Raw genomic sequence first — 18,165 nt, 5'->3', positions numbered from 1 at the left:
ACACTTGTCATTCCACTTGTGTAGCGATAGCCTTGAAAGCAAACTCAGAAGATTCACTTGCTAAGTTGTGTTCCTCCCGCAGTGCCCAGGCAGCTGCGGTGTCTGACTGGCTTTCAAAGGTGCGGGTCATTTAATGCTCTAGATACCATTTAAACACTGACCAGTGCATGCTCAGTGGCAAATCTTAGGGTTCAGTCTTCTTCTCTACCAGCAAGAATACTTGTATTAGAGTAAGGTAAAGACCCCTGTCCTTTAACTTGGCCTAATTCCTTGCTCAGGAGCTTCTCTGAATTGTCTCTGCTATAACCTGGCTTCCTGCTCTGAAGCTAGAAAACCATGTCCTCCCTGCAGGCCCTTCCAGTTCTGAGCCAAAAAAATGGTGTACAGAGAACAGACTGCAGTAGCCAGGACTCATGGTCCTGTTTGTTTTTGAAGTATTGGGTACAGTCATAAGACCTTGTTGCTTATTTATTTGCCAACTTTTATGCATTCTGGTTAATATTCTTCATGACAGGTAGTGGCCCCTTACGTGTTTTTCTTAAACTACAGCCAAACAACTGTTCCCTTTCTGAAGCCGTGACTGGGGAAAAGCCGCTGCTTTTCACTGCTGTCAAGGCTTTCTCTGGCAGATGCGAGCTTGGGACATTGCTGGGGATGGCAACAGAGACACACACTGAAAAAAAAAAGCAAACAGAGCTGAATAGCTCCTTAGTCAGACAGCATCATCTATTAAGCGCAAAATCTCACAGGTGATCTTGTAATTAAATACTGTCATATACACAAGGGAGAGAAGTGAAAGCGTTGTATTCAGCTAACTTACATCTTTAACTACTTTGCTTTGAAAAAGAGCTTTGTAGCATAGCTATGTGTAATATATAGTACATTTTTATGCAAATGACACATGCAATTAATTTATTAAATCCTCGATATTTCTTGAAAATGCATATACTGAAGATAGTAAATTCTCATTTATTTAGACTTAGGAGACATTTAACAACCTAGTTTTAAAAATCACTAAAGACTTGCCATTCTCAGGTAGTAGGAAAGAAAAGATGAACAGTCCTTGCCCGTCAGCTCTCTTGTTTTCTATAAAACAAAGGATAGTGTTTACATGGATAAGAAATACAATATTTGTTGGATACTTCTGACTGTATATAGATGTAGCCTAGAGCACTAGAGGAAATTACTCTGCCTGGAGACGAGTTAAAGTTTGCTTTGAAGCCTAATCTAAATTTCACAACTGAATCCTCCGTGGAATTGGTTAAACAAAATCTCAGCACAAATAACTATTTATTTAACTAAAGTTATCTTGATGCACAGGGAAATACAACTTGTGGTCTTCTCTACTTCTAGCCATCCAATTGCAGAAGGCAAAGTAAAAAACCACACTGAAGTCTTAATGACTAGTTAATAAATATATATATCTATACTTCATAACATAGATATATTTTTCATATATTTTACTGTGTAGTGATTTCTGTTGTCCATTAAATTAAAGATATAAAAAATTAAGCCGTTCACATCTCAGATAACTGTGATTTGTGCAGACCACTCAAGTCTGCAATTTCAGATGTTTGTAACTTTGCCTGAAGACTAGTTAGGTTCATTATTCACAGCACACGTATCTTATCTCTATGAGTCCTCAATAATCAGAAATGCAATGATGACAGAATCAAACCCATTAATGTTAATATTCTTTCAGAGATGAAGATGCTATTAATCTGAGAGGAGCTAGCATAAGTTGCAACGTGCCCATAAGCAGTACTTCAGCTACTTCTGTTCTTACTTATAGTGATTCCCAGAAGTTATTTACATTACAGTATCTAATTGTAATCTATTATATTTTACAACCTTGAGATTTTTTTTCCAGTGGATCAAGATTACTCTGTGTTTTAGAGAATATAGCTCAACATTTGACATCAAGGCTAACATCTTTTTTTCCTTAAACACAAACCTAAAATGCTCTCTCAGGGTTTGCTTAACAATGATGACAGAAAGCCAGTAGTTAGGCAAGCGCTTTTTGTGCTTGAGGCAGTGCAAGCTCTTGTTGGTGAAGTGTTCTAAGGGGACCTTCTCACAACCCGACTCCACTGGTTCACAGGCACTCTCAGGCACGAGGCCAACTGTACGCCGTTTGATCATGAGCGTACATTGCGTGTGACTGGTGAAAGAACTCAAAGCGCTCTTTCAATGAACATTGGGGTTAGAATTTTTACTACGTAAATAGGCACCTGATGCATAGATCTGTGGCAGTGAGTATATAGGCATATGTTGCTATTCCAGCATCTTTCCTGAGGGATCACTGATCTAGTTGCATACCTGATTGCTTCTAGCATGTGTCTTGCTGAAAGGCACTTTTTTAAACTTTACGTGCTCCTTTCTTCCTCCTAAGCAACTTCAGGCAACTTTTTCTTCCTAACGCTGGAACATCTAATACAGATTATAATGGCAAAAATGCTGCAAACGCTTTTGTGAAAATGATGGCAGCATTTCAGGTAAATATTTAAAAGGCAGGAATACAATGAAAAGCTTCAGACACTTCTACTCACACTTGACTCATTTCTTGTGCTGTGGATATCATCATAAAACCAACTGCCACACTGGTGCTTGGTTGGTGTGTGCAGCCTACTCTGTCTAGGCTTATTTTAATTCTTTGTAATTCATGGGCAATTGACCACACAGGTCATAATGCAACACTGATTATTCTGTGAATACTACTTAGAAATACTTCAGCCTGTGCATTATTAACTCAGTCAACTATTTTGGCTCTGTATTATCACTATGGTCAGTTGAATCAACATTGTTAGTGGGAAAATGCATGACTATTAGCATCCAAAAATACCTGCAAACTCTTTTAAAGTATTTTACTAGGCATATAAAGTGAACATTTGTTTAGAATTATTAATTTGGTCCTGAACCATTGAACAACAATCAGAGATGGAAAAATGGCAAGCTGAAGGACCACTCCAAGAATTAGTGTTTCCTGCTTTTCTTAGGGACAGGGCTCCCTGAAACCTAGTGCAAATGGAGAATTCTGCAGCAAAGTCAGTCCTTGCTCCATCACTCACAGAACATCTGCCTCAAGGACACTTCTCGTCCTGGCTACCTCCCTGTGTTCTGTCCTCATCATGTCCAGGTGAGGGTATGAGCAAACATTAGTTCAGAATTAGCTTCACAATATGTAGGCATGACAGCATACTGTACTTTGCAATGCTGTACTGCTTTTGGCTTAGCACATCTATGGGGAAGAGTGACATTTCAGACAAAAAATGCAAGGTCTGGAAGAGCTTCTCTGGATATGAAGATAGAATTAACAGATTTATCTTTGCCTGCTCACCCTTTGTTTATTTTAGGGGCTGTTTTTTTCTTGGATGCCTTCCATTCTATGAAATTGAAAGGGAGAATTATGCATTCAGTTTTTACAATTTTCATAACAAAGATCTAAAGATATTTGAGACTGATTCTGCCCGAGACCTGTGCAGCAGCAGCCTCCCTCCAGCACTCCATCTGGGTCATGGTTTCTGGTTTTCCAGGGCCTATTTCTCCAGTCAAGCCTGGGGACGAAGCCCTGTGGCCCAGAACCACCAGTGCAGCTCCCACACTATCTAGAACCACTTCTGTCCTCTTCCACATAAACTCCTAAAGCCTCAGTTTGCTGTATATCCACTTACTATGTAAACAATTGTTCCCCACTCAGCTACCCTCTACTTGGCAGGTAGTTAGAGACTGAAGGTGTGGATCCTTTTTAATCAAGAACCAGACTATCAGGAAGCAGCCAATAATCAAAAGCCCATCAAACAGCAAACAGCTAACAGAAGCTGTTCACCACAGATGTCCCTAGAAACTACCACAAGCAGCTAAAATTCTCACAAGGAAACCTATTTTGTGTACTTGACATCAGGCTAAAGATGTCATTATGTTTAAGCAAGAAGTCAGTTCTTAGTTCAAATATAGCAACAGGAAAGACAGGCGCAGAAGTAACATTACCTATATTTTATCTGTGAAGATAGTGAATTCAGGAGTAGTCAATGTATCTTGTGTGCTCAGCTAACCTTTTGCTACTCCAGAGCAATCACCAGTATGACCAGAAAAACATCACATGATGAAGTACATTAGTGAAATTTATAACTGGCTCCTTCAGCAAAGTGCAGCTTGACCTTGTGCTCACCTTGAAATTTTGCGAACAGGAGCAAACAGTCATTAAACTAGGAACAGTTTGCATAATATTTAAGTAGCAAATATTACCATGAAATATAATTGAAGTTTAAGGATTATGAACACAGTCACATATTTTTAGTTTTTCCAAAGGTAAATGGAACAATATTTTTCTGGCTGTTTACATAGGAGACAGCCTTTAAGGAAAAGAACAGCAATCTCCCTAACATACTTACTGTTGACTAAATATTTTGAAAAGAGAAGACATCTTTGTAGGTCAGTTTTCCAGAGAAGTGAGTATGTGTGTGTGCAATTATCAAATATTGTGTGTGGATTTATTTTTGCACATTAATATCTATGTAGATATATGCTGGTCTAGACCTGTTGTGCATGCAGTCTTCACAACAGTATGTCAAGATACAGAAATTCTGACTAGCCACCAGCCCAAGCTAATGTTCATGCAGCTCATGGGCACTAGATAGCAGCACCTCTGAAAACAGGGTCTGATAAGCCTGGAGTGCTTGAAAGACTAGCTAGTAAATATTAAATCACAGTGTTTTTCTTCAGTAATCTCATATAAACCCAATAAAATTAAATCAACATAAAACTGAAGTAATGCACTAGATAATTAAGCCCTTTGAATGATTAAGCTGTATTTATAGATCTTCTAACTCAAAGAGATCATACCTAGTAGATCAATGCTGATGTTAAATAAGTCATTAGCCTCTACAAAGATTACCCACAAGGTTGTTGAATTGTGATGGTGGAACATTTTAATGAGCTGAACACTTGACCTATGGGAACAGGACCGACAACAATTCACTCAGATGGGGAAGCTCTGCATGTCTGAAAAATATGACTTAGTCTTTCCGGGCCTTGATTTCTCAATCAATAAAATGGAAACAATAATTCTGTAACACACAAAAAAAATCACTGAAGTTAAGTAATAACACTTACAGAATGTGTTATTAAGGTTATGTTTTGTTGTCACAGTATTACACCAAGGATTTGTTTTACAGTTATTCTTACCTTACAATATATTATTGTTAAATGAAATACTAGAAAACCAAAAGAATTATGTTACTGTTAAAGTGAATCTGGCCCAGACGCAAAAGCTACGGAGGATATTTTTTTGGACCTTGCTGGAGTATTTTAGTGGATTCAGAACAAGCTGTCCCTGCCTAACTGTTTGACACACAACATGACAGCATTGTTTATTTTCCTCTGTTGCATCAATGGTGGGTGATAACTCTCTGTGATTTAGAATAACATATGTGGCCTTTATTCATATGAAAACCAAATCCAACTCTCTGAAGAAAGATACTGAAATCTTCGCCGGCCCAGGACAATATGATCAGTGAGAACATTTCACTGATACTTCAGCCAGGCCCTGGAGGTAAGAGAAGAAGCCTGCAGAGAGGATGACTTTCCCTTGGTCGAGGAGGACTGTGTGAGGGATCGCTTAAGCGATCTGGACACCCACAAATCCATGGGCCCTGATGGAATGCACCCATGAGTGCTGAGAGAGCTGGCGGATGTCATTGCTGAGCCACTCTCCATCATCTTTGAGAGGTGCCTGAGGACTGGAGAAAGGCCAATGTCACGCCAATCTTCAAAAAGGGCAAGAAGGAGGACCCAGGGAACTACAGGCCGGTCAGCCTCACCTCCATCCCGGGAAAGGTGGTGGAGCAGCTTGTCCTGGAGGTCATCAACAAGCAAGTGGAAGAAAGGAAGGTTATCAGGAGTAGTCAGCATGGATTCACCAAGGGGAAATCATGCCTGACCAATCTGATAGCTTTCTACCATGGCATGACCAGATGAGTAGATGAGGGGAGAGTCGTGGATGTTGTCTACCTCGACTTCAGCAAGGCTTTTGACACTGTCTCCCATAACATCCTCAGGGAAGCTCAGGAAGTGCGGGCTGGATGAGTGGTCGGTGAGGTGGATGGAGAACTGGCTGAATGGCAGAACTCAGAAGGTTGTCATCAGCGGCGCTGAGTCTAGTTGGAGGCTGGTAACAAGTGGTGTCCCCCAGGGGTCAGTACTGGGCCCAGCCTTGTTTAACTTCTTCATCAATGACCTGGATGAAGAGATAGAGCATACCCTCAGCAAGTTTGCTGATGACACAAAACTGGGAGGAGTGGTGGATACACTAGCAGGCTGTGCTACCATTCAGCGAGACCTGGACAGGCTGTGAAGTTGGGCAGAGAGGAACCTGATGAGGTTCAACAAGGGCAAGTGCAGGGTCCTGCACCTGGGGAGGAACGACCCCATGCATCAGTACAGGCTTGGGGTGGACCTGCTGAGTGCAGCTCTGTGGAGAGGGACCTGGGAGTGCTGGTGGACAACAGGTTGACCCTGAGCCAGCAGTGTGCCCTGGCTGCCAAGAAGGCCAAAGGCATTCTGGGGTGCATTAGGAGGAGTGTGGCCAGTAGATCGAGGGAGGTTCTCCTTCCCCTCTACACTGCCCTGGTGAGGCCTCATCTGGAGTACTGTGTCCAGTTCTGAAAGATGTGTGTGCACTGCAAGAATGATGAGGAGATACTGGAGAGAGTCCAGCAGAGGGCTACAAGAATGATGAGGGGACTGGAGCATCTCCCCTATGAGGAGAGGCTGAGGGAGCTGGGCTTGTTCAGCCTGAAGAAGAGAAGGCTGCGAGGGGACCTAATAAATATTTGTAAATATCTCAAGGGTGGGTGTCAGGAGGATGAGGCCAAACTCTTTTCAGTGGTGCCCAGCGACAGGACAAGGGGCAATGGGCACAAACCGAAGCAGAGGAAGTTCCGTCTGAACATGAGGAAGAACGTCTTCCCTCTGAGGGTGACGGAGCACTGGAACAGGCTGCCCAGGGAGGTTGTGGAGTCTCCTTCTCTGGAGATATTCAAGACCCGCCTGGACAAGGTCCTGTGCAGCCTGCTGTAGGTGACCCATCTTTGGCAGGAGGGTTGGACTAGATGACCCACAGAGTCCCTTCCAGCCCCTACTATTCTGTGATTCTGTGATTCTGTGAATTGGAGGCATCTTCTCCAGAACATCAGTTCTAGCATATCCGTCATCTATCTGCTAAAACCTATTAAAAAGTGTCTAATTGCATTTGCAGCTTCCTTATTTGGATCACTGACCTTTAGCTATACGTTTGGGACCATTGTCTCTCTTCACACCAGGTCTGTGATACCTGTTGGAAGATGGCATCAATTATAACTCTCTATCATAGATTAGTCTTGATCAGCTGTTTGATTTTCTTATTTCAAACCCTAGAGCTATCATGTTACCAAAATCTAGCTTTTGTGATTGTCTAGAACTGCCTGATTTTCCCTAAATTTTCTATAATGTGGTTTGTTGAGAGAAAAGCTTAGCTAACTATTCATACTTGAATTGAGAATTCAACATGATTGCCCTGTGAGTGTGCGCCTGGGGGGAAGCAAAAATAAGATTGCTACTCGGAAAGATGAAGTGATTGAGTTCAGTGCCTGAGGCCACAAACCTCATTTTTGTGACTGTTAAAATGTAGGACTAACTGAAAGCAAACTTGTGAATTAGTTGATGCATTTTTTCTTTCTCTATAAAAACTAACATTATACATTCTACCTGGGACATTTATATCTCCTGTAGCAAAAAGAATGCCACCAATCTAAGCCTACGATCTGGAACATGATCAAATGATCTACAGCTCACAAGAACTTAGTGAACAAAGAGTTTGAAATTTTGTCTAATGTACTTCTCAATACAATGGGTATGTATTAAGGGCACATTGCTCACATGAAATACTGTTTGGGATCCCAGAACTAATGGTACATGGCTGAAGAAGTTGACAGAACCAAAAAGAAACTTCTGTGTGCTCTCGCCATGAACGTTGCTCAAAAATGTGTACTGCCTTGATACTGTCACAGTAACTCCTGTTATAGATGAACCTCTGTAAGTATTAGGTTAAAGATAAGCAAGGTCAGGGCATTCAAGTTCCATTGAATTGTACAGTGCTATCATTTACAGACATTGCTTTTGCAATATTTCTAATAAGTAATGTAGCCACCAAGATCCTGCTAGTGATAACCTTACATACCACATACAGAAATGTTCATTGTGGGTTGTTCTGTGATGAACCAGTGCTTGTTCAAAAAGTGAATCTGTCTCTGACTTTCAAAAGAGGTTGGCCACATCACAACAGCAATCCCACTTTGTCAAGCTTCAGCAGATTACTAGGGGCTAAGTGCTGGGCTCTAGACTATTGTCTGAGTCATGATTTCAACAGTGGGCACTTAGCAACACAGTACGATGTCTTCAACAAGACATCTTTATAGACACTCCTACATAAGTAGGTGTCACCTTCTTAAGTCCCCACTGTAAAACATGATACATTTCATGAACAATAACAGATCAGGCAGTGCTGGACCCTGGCAGAATGTTAAGTGACTTGAGCAAGAAACTACCAGAAGTAAATATGCTCTCAACAATACTCAAAAGCTTCTTGTTTTATCACTTTCTGAGAAATATTGCCTTTATTTACTGGTCTGAATAAGCTGAGAACTGGTGGAGCAAAACTGAGCTGATTAAAGTCTAGTTACTCTTTTGACTGGGATTTGGAAATCCCAAGAACTGTTGGTTTCAGGGAGCTCAATTTATCGTGTCTAAAGGCACAGGAGAGATGGGATTTCATTTAAAATAGGAAACATTGGCTACTTTTAAAATATCCCCTAAACATAACCCCATTACCAGGGAACTCTGCCAATGGAAAAGATTGTTTTGTGTTGTTTTGTTTTGTTTTAATTTTGTCTTCTAGAGCTTGCTGCAGTGGTAGGCTAGTCCAGAAATTAACAAAAGCACCTACAAAAAAAGAAAATGTGAGTGATGAGTTGGGGACAGTTCAGCACGAAGTCTGTTTGTGCCAATGTATTTCCATGCTATTTTAAAAATATCCATCCATTGTGGAACTAGTGGATTTACAAGCTACTAGAGAGGTGGTAATTTTATATCAGAAAGTAATATGAGCCTGTGTTGGGGGCACACAGCAGATTATGGGTAGGAACCATCATTGCAAGTGTGAAGTTGTTCTGAAACAGCCAGCTTTCCTTTACAAATACTGAGATGTAAAGCAGAGGAGTTTTTGTCCTTGTAAAAAAAATTCTCAAATAAACCATATCATATTATTGGTTCTGTTTGCTTTTATCTGAAAACAGAAATATCAAACACAGTTTATCAAAAGTAGGATCTTACTTCATTGCCATCAGCACAATCCTCATTTATGATCATGGCAGCTGTTCTACCAGCACTATGAAGAAGTTTCATCTAGTTCAGGAGCTGATTTTAATCTCTACCTGAAGTATGGATCAATAAGTGAATTATGGGATGGAATGATTGACACAGCAAGCAATATGGTATTAGAAAGCAGGATTTGAAAGCATTGTTAAATACAGAATGCAATGACTAAGTGTGAGCACGATGATTAATAGTGTAATGTAGAGGAAAGAAGAATTGTTAGCATAGTAGGAAGGGAAAAACAGATTCTCATCTGATGTACACTGTCCAAACCCAATGGAAATTATGGAAGCTCTGACTGTTTATGACAGCCAGGAGTCTGTCCTGAGGAGAAACAGAGTGAAATTAAGGAAAAAAAAAATTAAACTTTAGCTAAATATCTGAATAAGAATCCTGACAGCATGATTCCTTAAATTGAGAAACAGTCTCCCAAGGGAAATGCTGAAAGCTTGAAGTCTGGACATATATGGAATTAGATTAGGCAAAGCATTTGAAAAAATATACCATGGGGACAAATTTGTACTGGAGGGGAGATGAATTAGACAGTCAAATAAGTCTTTTTCACACATTCCTTTAATTACTTAAAGCTGATTGTATAAAGAAACAAAAGAGCTTGGCAGTGTTTTTGCAGATATAGTTGTCCGTTGGCCCTGAAACAGTGTTGAGTGGGTACTGTACCCAGATGGAAAGGTTCCATTACTGAGAATATGGCATATATTGTCTTCAGCTGGATCTAATGTTTGTTATGAAAAGACTTTTTTCTGCATATAATAACAAATAGTGAGAATTCAAAGCCATTAAATCAGGATGTTTCCGTGGGTGTCAATGGGATTTGACAGCTGGCCATGAAATACATTTTTTTTTCCCTATGATGGTGTTGTCATATAGGAGTCATATTAGGCATCTAGAACTAGAAGGCATTCTCATCTTAAGGTACTAAGAAAAATGCCCCTTCTTTAAATTAAAAATGCAAGTTAGCCTTTATATGAGAGAAGTACAGCATCCAGCCCCCCCCAAATACTTTCATTTTCATATAAATATGTAACCATAATTTGTTCAACTCACACCAAGCTATCAAATTTTGTGGTGGGCTATAAACTTGTTGAGTCATTAGCCTGGCTGCTTAATGGAGGAAAACTAAGTTCCTGTTCCTGCATAATGCCACTTATTCACTGTAGACATTTGCATCACTAGGAAACGATAAAACCTCATCCTTCATAATGAAGTTCTGAGCTGACAAAGAGGAAAATATAGTGTTGCGGGACAACTATGAATATAAAACAAGCTTAATAAAGAAGTAGTGACAAATTATATTATGCAAAATGCAATGCAATAAAAAAAATGTTACTGACTCATTGGAAATGTTATAAATAATCTAAATAGTTTGTAACTGTCAAAGCTATGAAATATATATTCCTTAAAAAAATGAGGTACAGAATAGATGCCAGTTTAATTGCCATCATATTTTGACAAGCATGGAGAACCTTGTATCCATCTAATTTGCTGAATTTAGCTCACTTGCCTAGGATTAAATGGTGGGGGGAGCATTATTAGTCTGCTTTTTGAACTCCTTGGTGCCCCATCAAAAACTACCTACCCTAGCCATTTTAAAGTATTGTTTTCCATATGAGATCACCATTTACAGTTTGCATTAAGATCTCAGGCCAACTGATCCTTATAAAGTAAAGAGAATCTCTGATATGAATGTTTGATAAAATCATGCACTGCCTTCTTAAAATCAACATTCTTTTTGGACAAATAAACACACTGTCTGCTCTATCTCTATGGGTCAGCAAGGGCATGAAATCCTATTAGGACAGCTCTTTATATTACAAAAGACTTTCTCCAATCTGTGTGTCCAAATGACTCACTTTCTGCTCTTCCAAAAATTTCATTTTACAGAAAGGAAAAAGTCACCAGCATTTCAAGTATTGCTGGCAGCTCAGATAATAATGGCTTAGATTCTATTTCTGTTGAAGTCTCAATGATTCCAATAGTCCCAGTGACTTGAATAGAAGCAGCTTTGAGGCTTGCATAACCAGAAGCATTTCTATTCATGAAAACATTTGCAAAATTAACTGCTAGTATGATCAGATCCTCACTTCAATGGAGATTTCCCTGCTGACATAGGCACTTGTTTAATTGTATGCTGCTTGTACTCTAAATGCAAAATGTTCAAGATGCTTGAACCAGTTACTACATCTTCTTGCGTATGAGGCTGGTAGGGACGAATGATACATTTAATAAACTGCTAAGAGGTCTGTGGAAAATCATAGTGCCTTCAAAATGCAAAATTTGACATACTTTGTTAATGATTTTGATTTAGTTAGTTTTTATATGAATAACAGACATCACAAGTTGGAAATCAGACTTTGGCTTTTCAAAGTGAGACGTTTTCTTCTGGAGAAAATCTATTTTAAACTTGCTCTCTGTTTTCCAGAGAAAATGATAGTCATGTCTTTATACAAACATAGAGTTTGATGTTTAATGTTTGGAGTTTTAGAAAAAATACACATAAAAAGTCTGAACTATTTTCCAAGTATTTTTTAAGGAGTGTGGTGATTTTTACTGTCTAATTGTTATGATAGTCAACAAGTCAGTGTTTCGTTTCTGACACACAAAACTCAAAGTAAGCAGGTTGGTTTTAACATACTCGTGAGCCTAGTCGGACTTTTACCCTTTTCACATTTGGAATAAGCTGTACAAAATTTTCCATTATGCAACAGGATTTGGAGCCACTCTGTCTGCTTTGCTCTCTTTGGTCATGTCCAATAACTGATGTTTCCAATAACTCATTTAAATTGCCAGCTCTCCTGGGCAAAGCACCAGTCATTGTGATCATCTCTAAGGCTTGCAAATCTTCTCTTTAGTTTTAAAATGCTTCATTTAGCACGTTTAAGGCACAAATAAGCATTTACAAAACAAAAATTAAGTGATTTTTAAGCCTGAAATGTGGCTGTTGAGATTCCATCAGAGAAGAAAAGAATCCAAATTGGCCACATTTTGGCTACTGGCAAGTGAGGAAAACTTTCCTGCCCTGCTGTTTCAGTCCATAATATGGATATGAAACAAGCGGTTGCTAGATTTTTCTAATCCATTTTATAACAATAACTTCCACTTCTATCTAGGGACTCTCCATCCCTTCAATGCCAAAAAAGCAAGTGATTCAGATCTGATAAGAACTGTGCTAGACAACAGAAGGACTAGTTGCATTTTCCCAGAGCGTACTCCCTAGACCTTTTTCAGAGGCCATAAACAGCATAGTCTACAGACATAATCCTTGGCCAAATAGGATACATGGTGGTATTTAGAAGGTTGTAAAATCATCTTTCATAGCTGCTGCCTGGTCAAGGATCTATCATAAGGCTTGAAATGAGGAAAAAATCATGAAGACATTTTCCAAAATGCCAAATGAAGGGAAAGGAGACTAAGCTGCACCAAACTATCCTATAACTTATGAGACATACAGGACAAGGCCTGCCTGATCCAGATAAAAAGCTTGAGGATGGTTGTCCACAGACACCAAAGACTTGTTTCACTTTTTGCAGGCATCAGTTTTTCCTCTCACTTTTTGATGTTGTATAATTCAGCAGTGGAAAGAGCAATAGATTGAGATAGTGACAAGCTATCTAGTTCAGAGCACTCAGACATTATAGGTTAGTGCTGGTTCAAAAGATAGTTGGCTACTTTTGTGTGCTTTATCCTCCTTCTTTCAGTACAGGTTCCACACTGACCCTCAAAAACTTTTCCTCACTCAATTCTGACTCTGTTCCCACTAAGAGATTTTAATCTGTTGAACAGATGATTTCTGGCAGAAATAAATTAACATTTGTAGATGCCAAAAGTGGCAGTTCCAAAAATATAGTTAAGAAGAGGCCTGGTTTGCTTTCACTTAATTCACTTTACGCTAGCCTGTGCTGCAGTAGGTGTCCCAGTCTGGTTTATGCCAGGACTTCAAGGTTAATTAGGCACAGTTGCAGAAGCTTGTTCAGAGATTCTTGTGTCAGAAATTCCAGTATGTTTTCACTATTTTGATTTCCTACTTTTTGTGCATCATAGAGTGTATTGGTTAGAGACTTAAATACTGGGGGTCTCCTGTTAGGTGGAAATATTTTGTGCTCATAGGTTCTGTGGGACCTGTCTCAAATCTTCTCCTCAGTACTAAAGGTTCATTGGATCCCTCCACAATGGAAACAAGAGGAAGAACATGAGCATGACTGCTAGAATTGTCTCTCATTATTCAGCAAGAAATTATTTTTTGAAAACCAGAGTCATCTGAAGAGGTCTTCTCTTTGCTTGCATTAACCTTTACATTGTGTTAATATGACATCATTATGTTACATAATTTGTTTCTGTTTCTGTCATCTGGAAAGGCCTATGGTGATGCTCCCCTGTCCCAGAATGACAGAAGTACAAATTGTACCAACTGTGCTGGCGAGGTGTCAGTTTTGTGTTTCTAGGAACACCCTGGACTTAAGCCTTTACATCTGCTGATCATCCTCATCTCCCATTTCATTTTATAATTTACTGTTTCTTTACAGAATGTTTAATCTATATAAAGGCACAGATTTTATGCCAGAATTTGACATGTCAGTCTTTTCTGTATGTCTCTCCTTTTCTCTCAGTTTAAAATCTACTTGATTTGGCTTTTCTCTGTATAGTGACTATTTTTTCTCAAATGGGGAAAAACCACAAAACTAACCCACTGAAAAGAATAATTTCAGAATAAATCCTGCTATGAGAAGGGAGTTATATCCATTTCAGCATTACTTGGTTGTAACCCTACAGTTTGGTTATAACAGCACTCTCTCAGTGTACAACACCAATTCAAGGCTGATTTTCTTTGGATAAGAACTGAAGTAGATCTCACAGAGTTCTATGCATTGCTGCTACCATTCAGTTATGATTAGAAAGACAGCAGTAATTTAGGCTGCTATGACTGCTATTCAAGCACACAGATTATCTTCACTTCTCTCTGAATGAATGTACATAATCGCTCTTCTCTTTGACTGTGCTGCTGGATTGCAGTTCTGTTGTTCACGAATCATACTAAACCACGAAACCCCTAGCAGGGTGTGATTGTCTGTGGTTTTTCTTCATCCAGGCAAGGGGAGATACTTGGAGAAAGCCCAAAGAAATTCTCTAGGTTAGGCTTGTTATTGCTTGTCCCCAAAACACATAAAATTCAGAGAAGAAAATAAAGAAAAAACATCTGTGCATGTACCACATTTTAGTACTACTCCCTTAACTGATAAGCAGCTTCCACTTAGCTCAAGCGCCCTTCAGCCTGCAACTGAGTGAGAGAAGACTGCAGTAGCTCCTTCACTTAGGGCTTGGCTTGTCAGGAACCGTGTGTAATACACTTGGGCTGTTCCTATAAGACTGGCATAGCTTGAGCCTACCCACCACTGGCACAAGACCATCTGATGAATGCCACAGCATTAAGTGTATTAGATGTAGATACGAAGTGTAAATGTGAGGCTTCAATGAACGACACACGTCCCTTTAGGATAGGCTTGTACAAACCGAATGCCTGCGTGTGCCTATACAACCAGTTGACACCAAAAGAGAAGCCAAGAAATTGGCTTATAGCTTAAGTTTAAAGAAAAAGAAAAAGAAGAAAAATAAAAGGAGAGACGATATCTCCTTTCTTTTTTCGCAGGCTATATTCTAGTGGATTCCTTCATCCTTCTATGTCACAGTGCTATCTGTCATACACTACTATTATTGCTAATAGATGTTTATGCACTGTACAGGCTACAGTTTACCGTTTCTGTTCACGTTCATGACTTTAGACATAACCTGTGAAATGTAGAATAGCCAGGTTAGTCAGTGTGGTACAATTCAGGTGCTATAGTATTTGCAAAAGAATATGCAATCAAAAAGCATCAATAAAGTGTAATTGACATCACCCATTGCATCTCATTGAATCAAGAATTATCCTCTGATTGATGCAGAGTGATGTGCAATCACTTGTAATTGATTGGAATTCATTCAGTGTAGAATGACATGTTGAGTAATTGCTACTGAGAAATAAAGACTGGTTAAAGCTAAGAGGACAGGCTTCAGATAGTCCATATATTTTTCACTTTTTGGTTCCTTCAAACATTTATGAACATTATAGGTTTTGTGTTACAGCTTATTGTTTCTGTACATTGGACTTCAAAAGTTGTGTACTAGCCTAGCTTTATGAATTCACTGTAAAATAGAAGTGCGTTACATCTTTAGGTTAGTAAATGAAAAAGCTGGGGGAGAAGTTATTCTAAATGCTTTGAATCTTGAACAATCAGACAGCATAAAATGTTGATGCATGTCCATAGTAAAACCTTTTTTTGTGTTCACAATGAATAAAGGTAGGATTTTCTAATAGGTAGAGTACATTTAATACAAGTATTTTATGCTTGTTTTTAGTAGAAGAAGAGGAATTCACTGAAGTTCATAAGTTGATTCTTTCCTAAGGTAATATTTTGGTGCACCCATAGTTTTAGGGAGTGTTTGGGAGGGACGGATACTGTAGATCAGCAATGCAGGGCCAAACTTTCTTGTCTGTGTCTCTGGTGAATTCATGTTCTCATTATATGACTTGTAGCATTCAGATTTCAACAGGTTTCAGACAACATATGCCGAAGTATTGAGCCAAAAGATAGAAACTGGATTTGGTTTTACTTCATTTTGCAGAATGTGGCATATATATTATCTTCTTCTTTTATTTTTGACCATCAGTGATTTGTAGCAAACTTCCATTTAAGATACCTTTAGTACATGTGTACATGAGGCAATTTCACCACAGAATCTCATGTAACAACTTTACTGCATTTTTCTAATGTATGTTTAGCCCACACAACATAAATCAATCCAATACTGTCTTCTGCAGAGTTCTAATGTATTCAGCACCCAGTAATAATCATACTATGCATGAAAATTTGCACGAAAGAGATTTCCTTTATTTTCAATAGAACTAAGCCTTTAAAAATAGCATCCAACCAAACAGTAAAAATCCTGCATTTTTTTATGTTTATGAAAAGTCCAAATCCACTCTGTTTGCAAGTGACTCATCTTCCATCTTCTGAGTGCAAGATTTACAGACGGCTGTTCATCAAAGACACACCATCCTGACCAGAAAACGCTGGCAAGTTTGTGAATAGCTTGCCTTTTTGCCATTTTTCCCATTGCAAGGCCAACTTTCTCCCTTTTATGTACAGGCAATGAACACATAGATTCTAAAAATCTCTAAAAATTATATGAAAAGTCTGGTGCGTTGTTGAAAGTTATTTTCATTTCACAAATAAAAATTTGAATATTCATTTATAGCATTATTTTTCCCACTTGGTTGCTTGCTTCTTTGTATGCACGGACATCTGAATGCATTTTAAAAAAATTTCTCTCATCTGATTTGAGTTAAAATGTTGCATGGCTTCAAGAGCAGAATGGATGAATTTAGGGTTATTAGATGTATGTTATAAATGGCACTGAGCTCTGAATGCCCTAAGTTTAAGAAGATTGAAGTGTGTTAGTGAATCATATCTGCCTACACCACTCTTACTCTCTTCCCAAAACTGGAAACAGGATGTGGGACTAAATGGACTTTTGACCTGATATATTCTGGCCAATCCCGTGTGTATTTAGACCATCTTCTGATCTCCAACAGCCCACTAGTTTTATAGACCACAGAAACATTGTTCCTTTTGCTTTTCTTACTACATCAATATTAATGAGATGTAAAGAAAGAGAAGGCTTTAGGAGAAGTCAGGATATATGAGGGGAGCATTGACATAAAAGTATTTGTGGACATAAAAGTACCTGTGAACATAAAAATAAATAGAAATATTTTCAGTACACATAGCCAGTCAGAAAGGATTTTTTCTAAAGATCTTCCATACTGGCAATCCAACGAGAAGAAAGGAGAAAGAGGCATAACAGATTAGTAGTACCAAAACCAGAGGTTACCCTCAGTCTCCTTCATTCTCTACAAATCTCCAAGAAGTCTTCAGGCTTTCTAAATTCCAGTAGTTTTCTGTATTGCAAGTAGATTGGAAAAGAGTATTTGTAAAGTGGTAAATTCACACCTGGCTGCGGCCATATCCTTCTCCTATTTTAGAATTAAGATAGTGCTAGTGGAAGGTATCTGACCGAATCAGAAAGTATGCTAACATTAGCAGAATGTTGCTAATTCAATGCAATATACTCAAAAAAAAACTCCAAAACCTTGAACTGAGTCAGTAGTTGTTGTTACTTCCTGCTGTGTCATTTCTCTCTTTGTGCATTATAATGAACATTTTGAGGAACTGAGCAAATAAATGGCTAATATGCTGTTACCATAGGACCGAACCACCTTAAGAAGAGTTTTCCATCCAGTACAAGAGGTTCCCCCACACTGTAGAGCTAATTCCAGTTTCAACAGAGATCATTTTATTATAAGAGCACAAGATGACTGTGGAAGTTGGAGACAAGGACACTGAGGGTCTTTTCCAGATGCATATGCAGTACACAAACAGCAAGCATAGGCGGCCGTCAGTGTTATAGGACCTTACACTACTACACCTGCTCACTGAATCACCCTGTCATGGGGTGAAGCCTATCCTGAAAATGGTGCCCCCAGATACAAGACCTTGACTACTCCTGCCCAGTTCCAGTTGACTGGATTAGTTTTAGATGAGCTGGAAATACAGTAGCAGTAGACAAAATATGACTTCACAACTATTGCTGAGTTCACAGCTTTTGCATCATATTTGGAGCAGGAGGCTAGAGAGTGAGAAA

Source organism: Opisthocomus hoazin, chromosome 3 (genome assembly GCF_030867145.1).
Source record: "Opisthocomus hoazin isolate bOpiHoa1 chromosome 3, bOpiHoa1.hap1, whole genome shotgun sequence".
Classification (NCBI taxonomy): Eukaryota; Metazoa; Chordata; class Aves; order Opisthocomiformes; family Opisthocomidae; genus Opisthocomus; species Opisthocomus hoazin.
This window is presented reverse-complemented; position numbering follows the sequence as displayed.